We start from the raw sequence: 9,458 nt of genomic DNA, 5'->3' as shown, positions 1-9,458 counted from the left end.
GAGCAGGAAGACATGGTAGCAGGATTCAGTAGCTCACAGAATAACAACTTTCTAACACTAGCAAAAGCATTTTTAAAGATGTGTGAGGTTCTCTGAAGATGAAAGGAATGGTTTTCTTCAAAATGTGTTGATACATTTATACCTACATGCATGTGGCTAAAAAGAGGCAATATTCACCAAGTTATTCCAGGTTCCTGATATGAAGAACAGACTTCAAGTATTTAGAAAAATAAAGTGTTTTGCAAGTAAAATATATTGTAGGAAACAAACTCTCACTTTCCCTAGCAGTCTAGGGTTTTCCTTTTTTCATTCCTTTCCCCAGCCCCCCCTTCCCCCTGGGCTACTGATTGTAAAACTCATAGTAGTTCTGGAGTGGCACAGAAGGGATTGTATTCATCAGGCTTTTGTGTGCTTTTTTTTTAATAACTTATGACTGGCTATATATTACACTAAACATGAATGGCAAAGATGCCTTGTATTTTTCTATTAAATGTTATCCTTAATTTTGTTATGTGCTCATAGAAGAGAGTATTTGGCTATTGCTGTATAAATTCATTTGCAATATCAACTTTGTGGAAAAGTTTAATTCTTTTAGCTATATAAACTTTTTATAGAAATATATATTGCAAGAAAACTGGGACTGCTGCTGTTTTAATATTTTGTCACAGAAAACATCTTTTTATCATGAATCTCATGTAGTATAGCTTACATTGCATGTGATGCTTCCTAACAGTCTGTATTATCTTACATCCCAATTTGCAAATGAAAAAAAAATCCTAAATTATCCTCAGCTAGTAGGTATGTCATTTATACAAATATATTAATTCGAATGAGTCAATAGTAAAGTTTTAGTCGTTGCTGATAGTTAGCATTATACCTATTAAGTATTCTAGCTGGCATGCAATTTATATTCAGTACAATCACATTTTTCCCTCCCACAAAGCAAGAGTCAGCTGTAATGATGTCATTCATTCATCAAGGAAGAAACAGGTCTGAAGCTCTGGGGCACTGAGAGCTTAAACAGCCAGAGATTTCTAGTTCAGAGGATGCATTACTTGCACCCTTTGTACAGCCCAATTACACTGAGGTTGGAAGGGGTGGGTACACAAAATACTACTTTTAAATATACAAAGTTTATATGAGAGGAAGCATTTGTGAGCACTAATCTGGAAAAGCACTGTTGGGATAGAGATAAAAGGACTGAGACCTGGTGGAAAGGATGGGGACTGTGCCATAAGCAGAAGGGAGAGTAGGGGGAAGAACAGTATGGTAGAGGGTAGCAGACATGATGGGAAATTCTGTTGTGGGAAAGAAGGTAGGTAAAGCCACAGTACCAGGGGTTGGTTTTATGCTACTGTCCTAAGCAGTACAAAGAATATGAATGAAGCTGCAGCTACTTGGGAACACTGCTGCAGGCATCCCTTCTGTTCTCTAGTGAGAGGGATGAAAACTATGGCTGGGCAACTAGACTAGATTATATTTAAAAGATCCCTTCAGTCCAAACCCTTCTATGACTCTCTATGACCTATTTTCTCAAGAAGTAGTCAGGAGGTTCAAGGGGCCTTGGATTTCCACCCCACTGCTGACATGTATCACTGCATGTAAAAAAATAAGATTCCTTCTCTCAGAAAAGAGAAGATTGTAAGCTTAGTGCTTTACGTAGTTACCGCAACCAAATCTTACAGTAACTAGCAGTTAACGTGGTCCAAAACTCATCCTTCCCTCAGTGGAGCTTCCAGAGCCATTGAAATCTATAAAATTCTACTTATTTTCTGTTCTAAAGAAATTGAAAATGCTAGAAGTTATCATGGTACAGAAAGGGCTACAACCTTCAGCCAGGCATTGGTTAGGACATATACCTGAGCACTGAAATCATTCATCCCCATTATACCAAGAAAGACACCAAATCTGTCTCTTAAATTTCCTGGGTGAATTCTTTACTCAGTGGATTTTTTTATAACTGAAAGAAGCACACAACTTCCTCCTACAACGACAGTGTGCCCTTCTCAGTCCATGAAGGAAATGTTACAAATGCTTATCTCCAGGATGAGCTTCCGAGTCAGGGGTTATGCATGCACAGGCCCTACTAGACAAATTTCCATGCTTGCTATTTCCTGCATGCTACTTCAACAGGGAGGTATAAATATTGCATCCGTGCCTGACGAACTTGCAGGACATTCGTTGGGAATTTTGACCTCAAGGTGCTGGCATGGCCCCAGGCTCCACAGAGGACACCTCCAACACAGGCCAGCATCTCTGATGCCATGTCCAAGGCACCTCAAATTTTACATAACACACAAATCTTTGGCATTTAGATCCTCTCTGACCATGAATCATCTTGTATGTACATCTTTTGATAACGTGAGGCGCTTTACCTGTACACGTGTCTGACAAGGAGAGGCAGGTACACTGTCCAGGACTGAAGTTCACTAAACAGCAGAGAAGTCTTCACACTCCCAGACCTGTGACCTGGTAGCAACATCTTCTATATTACATCCTCAAGCAGAGTGCAAGAGCAGGTCTCAGAAAGTCAACCTTTATCACTGCCTGTGAAACTATTAATATTGCACTAGGAAAGAACAAGAACAATCCAAGAGCAAGACCAGCCTAATATTCTTAGAAGAAAATAATCACTTTTAAATGACTTACTTTATCCTTCAAAATAAATGCCAATAAAGAGCAGCCAAAAATATTTGTATCAAAAGCCAATAACTATACTTCCCTACAACTTAGGAGATACTTTTGAAGGAGGAATTGAGGAGGAAGAACAGGAAGGGGTTTGGCGCATATGAAATAGACTAGTTTCATCAGAACAGTTGTTTGTTCCTCCCATAAATGTTCTTAATTACTTCTATTTGCAATTCATATTAGTGTTGCTACGTAAGTCTTCTACCAAGTCTGGTAGCATACAATCAAATATTATATTTTCTTTTCCCCCTGCTCTGAAGAAGAAAAGCAGGGACAACCTTTTATGTGCCTTGATTCTAAGCCATATTTCTAATGGGGCAACGCACTGCTTTTCAATGCAGAGATTCGAGTTTCCTCAGTGCTTTCCTTCCTTTCATTAGGCTGAAGGGTAAGTCAGCTCCAGAAAGCATCAAAGCCACAAAATCAGAAAATGTCTCTGTTGCATGCAAGTGCTGTGAAAGGTCTGAGCACATTGTCAAAGAAGATCAACTTGTACCTTTAACAAACTGCCTGGAAACCAGCGATGTAGATCCCCAGCTTAATAAAATCAATCAAAAAAAATCTTACTGACTGGCTTTCATTTGGACCTGGGACAGTAAACATGAAGGGTTTTCTGAAGAAGCTGAAGCAGAATGTGTTTGACAAGCTTGTGATCAACTCTGATCCAAATATAGACACCAAATATATGGAAGCTTCCACTGCACATTTTATAATTTGTGTAACTTTCCAGTTATATATGTCTATCAACACATTCCTTTGCCTGATTTGACTTCAATGGGAATTTTGCCTCTGGCTTCAGCTAAAGGAAGGTCCTGAAAATTTTCAGTCTATGATAAAATCCAAGGGCTTAATCTTTGCTTTGAAGCACACTGCCCACTTAAATTTAATCTCATTAGGATCAAAATTTCCTTTCCTTTCAAACAATCAAGTTTGGTTAGTGAAGTATCTTTGTTCATAAGCTACTTTCATTACCTGAAGGGTATTGTTTTATTACTCTAAAATTTATTTACACTTATCTGTGTCTGCATACAAATGAATATGGTGTCCTTACTGTTTTTGTTTATGTCCCACCACTGGAACAGTCTGCAAATGCTAGCAGGGTCAGCTGAACTCTGGGACTCCTGGGATAACCAAACAGAAAAGCACTGCTTTGGTCACTGTGTTTCCTACAGCCAAAAGGAGCAGGTAGCATCTCTTCCTGGCTGCCAGGAAGCCTGACCTCACACTGAGGGCACCCTCCTGGATGCCAGGCGCTGTCAGTTTGAATATACCCTCAGCCTTGGGGTATAATTGAACCTACAGCTGAACTTCATACTGGACCAGTTCCTAAGACGCCAGTATGAGAATCCTGCATTGCTGTTTTCGCTAGCAAAACACTAACTAAAGTTTTCCAGCCTCCACTGAGGTCAGACATGGCTTTTACTACTTAACAGCAGAGTATGGTAGAATGTAAGCAAAGGGATAAGAACTATTTTTCTGCCCTGGTGTATGTGATCAGATTACAAATATGATAAACAATTCCCTGCCAAAGAATACAAGCCACAACAAGAAGTTAAAAGACTGAGAAAAAACTGGCAAGGTTTAGGAAAATAATTTGAATTCAATGGGAAAACAAAAATTACTTACTACCTTAGCATTACTTCTTTATTTTTTTCTAAGTTTCAAATCAAACAAACTATACTGTTGAAGTAGCATATTTTTAAATCAGAAGCAAATTCACAAGTATGTAGTTTTTGGAATTCTCTGACTGTTCTCCTGGAGTATTTTAATAATATAGGACTTGTTCTGAAAAGGAAAACGAGGAGACAACAGCTTTCTCCTGTCTAAATATTCTAAATGAAGTGAGGTGCACAACCTTGTCCTCTTCAACTACTTGTTCTGGTGAAGACTAGGAGCCAGTTCAGAAACAAAACAGAACAGTCTGGCTCAGCACACTAGGAGTGAATGTTTCGACAAGGGCTTTACTCCCCAGTGGCCTGATTTGCTCAAATCCAAACAGAGACTAGACTAACACAATTAAGAGAAAGAGACCACGATCACTTGCCTCTGTAAACCCAAATATCTGCCAAAAATAAAAGTTTCTGACAATGTAATCCATACACACCATAGGAACTGTCAGGTATGAAATCACTCAGACTGGAGGAAATTTTTCCAGCCCCTCAGAAATTCTTCCATACAGCAACTGTTCACTAAATCATCTTAACAGAGAACTATGCTTATTAGGACTGGCAGAACCAGTCACCCAGGTTATCAAAGCACTAAGAAAGCTAAAATACAGCTCCTGTTTTGCTAACAACTCTGCCAGTAACAAAGTGGTACTGGAAAACGTTTTTAAAGATTTGCTCTCATTAAGATGCAATGGTATTTCTAAGTAACACTCAAACACACCACGCAAGGCAACCCAGGGGAAACCTCTGGCTACCAATCAGTCCACCAAAAGCATAAACCAGAGCCATGACACAGCCTTCAACGTACAGCCACTGCGTTCAGAGCTTCTGCATATTACCTGCAAGATATTTTGAGCTCCTAACACCAGTGTCCACAGCTACCAACTGCTGCTTCTCCCAAAGGCTGGGTACCTCTCACCAGCCCAGCTGGCAGTCTGCCCACGTGAGAGGCAGGTGCAAGGGCCCCACACCCTCTGCAATGCCTCCCTGCCTGCTGCTCACAGGGCATTATTTTTGCTCCCAGGTGTTGCTGAGACTTTGTGGAAGGGAGGCATTACTTCTGTGTGAAGCAGGAGCTCATTATTTGCACTGAATCATGGCTGACAAGCTTAGATGCAAGATGCCTCTAATCAGATGAGCAGCTTTTTCCTTAAAAAAGCTTTCACTTTCAAAAGACAACCCCCCACATATTAATTAAAAAAAGAAAACCAACCAGAAACCCACCCATTTCCAGGTACAAAAGAGCAACTAGAGTAGACACCTGAAACTATAGGAAAAAAAATCTGCCTAGAACAGCCAGGCAGGCCAGTAACCAGGAAGTCACCAACAGTACACAACTTTACCTGACCCTCCTTTATGAAGGAAAAACATGTCCTTTCAGCCAGCTGCCATTTATAAGCCAAAAACCAGTAGCTCTGGAGAGTGTCCAGACACAGTTGGTCTCTCCCCTGCCCAGGTTCCACACTCCAAGGGGTCACCTCAGGCATGTGGCCAGAGGAGAAGCAAGGGCTCCCAACAGTTACACAAGACAAGCTGCAGATGAAGGCAGGGGGCAGCCCCAAGGAGACACCTAAAGTCTCTGTGACCAACAATGGACAAAGTGAGGAGCTCTGACCTGACGTCAAAACTGCTGTAGGCAGGGAGAGCAACTTCTCTCCCATTCTGCTTACTCACAGCTTGCTGCCTGGCTCCTGCAGCACAGCTGTCCCCAGTCCAGAAGCAGCCATTATGACCTCCTCCAGCTGGCAGTGCCAGGCGAGCAGCCTCAGCTCCACCCCTGCCCTGGTGGGTGAGCCTCTGTGTGCCCGGCTTCTAAAGCTGTCCTCACAACTCAAAGAGTTCAAACTGATAAATATTTCTGTAGATCACACCTGGATTCATGACCTGGTAGTGATATACAGAGCTACTTTTTCCTCCTACAGGTTTCTCAAAACCTCTGGAGCTTTCAAGCAAAGCTGACAGTTGAGAGGCAGAAGCAGATAGCAAGTCAGCTAGCACTAATGATTGCTTAAGATGAACAATTACAATCAGCTGCAAAAAGTTCCTCTTCAAGTTCTTATGGAAACTGTAAAAAAGATTGCTCCTGTAGCTGGTCCTACTTATTTTTTGTCAGAAAAGAACTTGAGGACAGACCAGCTAATTGTTTTCTTATAGTGGTATCTTCCATGCAGGCTAAAGGCTCTGCAATACATCCAAGCCAAAGACATCCTAAAAGCAAATACTCCTCGAGTGACATATTATTCTAAGATTATCTAACACTCTCTGAAATAAAATGGACCATTTCACCTTAAGAGATTATAAATCTCACCCTATCTCTCTTGTAATAGAAACGAACAATTTTAGAAGCCACATAATAATAAAGCTAGTGTTAGCTTTACTTGAAAGACCATCACTTTTAAAAGGATTAACTTGCAAAGAATGGGGCAATACTGATATTTTTGTACTTCTTAGAACAGACACGTATCCCTCATAAAACTCAGCTTAAAAGAGGCAGCCTTTAACTCACACAGCTAGTAAAAGACGACTATTAAATTCCTATCCGTAGTCTTAAATTGTACAAATATATATATGTAAAAATTCACCAGTGATCCTTTAGAAAGTTTTTAATTCTTTAATAAATCTATTAATTTGCATCAATTTAAAATGAAAGCACCATGTCTCACAATAGATTAAGTAACAGAACATTACAGATAATTGTCCGTGTAACTGAAGACAACTATGTGCATTGTTTGCATGTGAAGATACTAAATAGTTCAAGTTGCTAATTTGTTAGAGGTCAATAGCTTTGGGTCCCAATGGAGAACATAAAGCAAAGCCACATGCCTGTAGGAAGGAGTGTTTCTCTCTCCTCTGGTTCAAAGAGTACACTAAAGATTTAGTGTTACTCCGTCAGTGTTATGCTATAGCATGATAGAAACTCAAAGCAAAAATTCTTTACTCTCATATTCAATTCCCTAGGCACTGTTCCTACACACTGTCACTGCACTAGGATGGCCAAGGATTGGCCTCCCCAGCTACTTTACTTCAGGAAACCTATACCACATCAGTTGCAACACTGGACATGACCTTCCAGGAGGAAAAATTACCAATACTGAATTCAAGAGGTATAGGAATTATAATAACATTAAAGATCCCCAAGGAAAGTTTTAGATCACAAAACCCAGGGCTCACTGACATCTGTTCAGTTTGACTCTTGCCTGGTCAGAACCAGGACATCTGCATCTGAAGAATTAAACTGTAGTTACTGTTGAAATACACACAAACAACTTCCAGTTTATTGCCTTCAGCCAAGACTTAAGAGCATGGATGTCCGAGGCTCAACGATTGGAAACCAAGAGCCTTATGGCAAGGCTACCTCACATTGCCTACCTTCACATTACTAGGGCTCTTGCCTGAGTTAAATCAGGTTCCTTGAAGTATTAAAAATAGGAGTATTTCGTTGCTTATACACATTTTGAGAAATTCTAGATGACTCCTCTTGGGGGAAGAGGGGTGGGTGGGTGGCATTAAGATATCCAGGTAAGAGTGAGGACCAAAACTTAAGTATGTTGTTTACCATTGATAAGTCAGTCAAAATCTGTTTCTATATGAAAATTAGAAAAAGTAATGTCACTTACTCATAATGTTTTGCAGCTTCAACTATTTTAAAAAAATCTATTAAGATAAGCCATTTAGTTTGCATGGGACTCAAGGATATGCATTCTTCAAGTTTCAATAAAGCAAATATTAAATATGGAACTTAAACCTTCATTCATGCCCACCTTCAATGTAACATTTAAAACCAGGTCCAGTCTTCCACTTTGGCCAATTTTCTTCTTTTAAAAAACATCTTGAGAAAACCCCATAAATACACACACACACACACTGTAGTACCAAACATAACTAAAAGGTAAAGCCAGTTATATTTTCATACCATATACACTAGCTGGGAGGTGGGCTAAAACCCACTCGCTTTCCCAGCACAATTTATGTAGCCCACCTTCTTCATGTTCAGTCTCTGTAAAAATACCAGTTGCTCAACTGGGATACATCTGAAACACATTTCGCTGTATCGTAGCTAGAAGAGCCATAAGGTCTGTGTGACCAAACTTTACACTGATTTGAGATGGGAAGTGTTAGAGAAACATATAATAAAAGCATGCCAGGAGGAGAGTGCCATCAGTTTTAAAAGAAATCAACAAACACAAGAGACATGGACAGCCTTTGATAACATATCCTCAGGCCTGTGGAGTTTTCCTACTAGGACAACCTACCAACCAGCTCCTGGCAAATAAAATCTTCCTTAGGATTTCTAAACTAGAGAAGGTTCTTGATCAGAGCTTGTTACACTCTCTTTTTTTCAGATGTATTCTACTTTTATGTAGACAGGACTACTGTCACCAGTCATTTACTTTAAACAGTTTTGACAATAAAAAAACTGGGGAGTCTGTTGCATCAAACATACCTAAATGTGTTTAACACTACAGTTAGCATTCAGGCTATCATTCCATTCACATCTGAGTGCAAGTCTGTTGGGTTTTTTCTTACAAGAGAGGGGTAAATCAGGCCTTCTGTAAGCTGAGGTGTTTTTGCTAAATGAAAACATTTCTTTCAGCACTGTAATTTTTCCCCCACCACCAGTACTGCAGTTCTTCTGTTTAAAAAAAAAAACCCACCAAAAACCCCCAGAGTTTTTTAGGATGTTATACCCCACAATAAACAAGTTAAGACTATTAGAGGTTCTTGGCAATACTCAACAAAGGAAGCCTCACTACAGCATCTGATTGCACGTTAGTGAACTGAGATCATTGTCACAAAATGGCCTGTTGGAGCAGGTCCAGTGGAGGGAGGGCTGTATCACCTCTCCTGGGAAGACAGGCTGAGAGTTGGGCTTGTTCAGCCTAGAGAAGAAAAGGCTCTGGGCCACAGGGCAGCCCTCTGGTACCTAAGGGTGGGCTACAGGAAAGCTCGAGAGGGGCTGCATACAAGGGAGTGATAGGATGAGGGGGAACATCCTTAAACTGCAGGAGGGTAGATTCAGATTAGAAGGAATGCTTCACTAAGAGGGCAGTGAAGATGACAATTAAGAAGATTTCAATTAAGGAAAATAAGCAAATATTTTTG

The sequence above is a fragment of the Gallinula chloropus genome (genome assembly GCF_964237585.1).
Source record: "Gallinula chloropus genome assembly, chromosome: 4".
Classification (NCBI taxonomy): Eukaryota; Metazoa; Chordata; class Aves; order Gruiformes; family Rallidae; genus Gallinula; species Gallinula chloropus.
The sequence above is the reverse complement of the archived record's forward strand: the minus strand, read 5'-3'. Positions refer to the sequence as shown.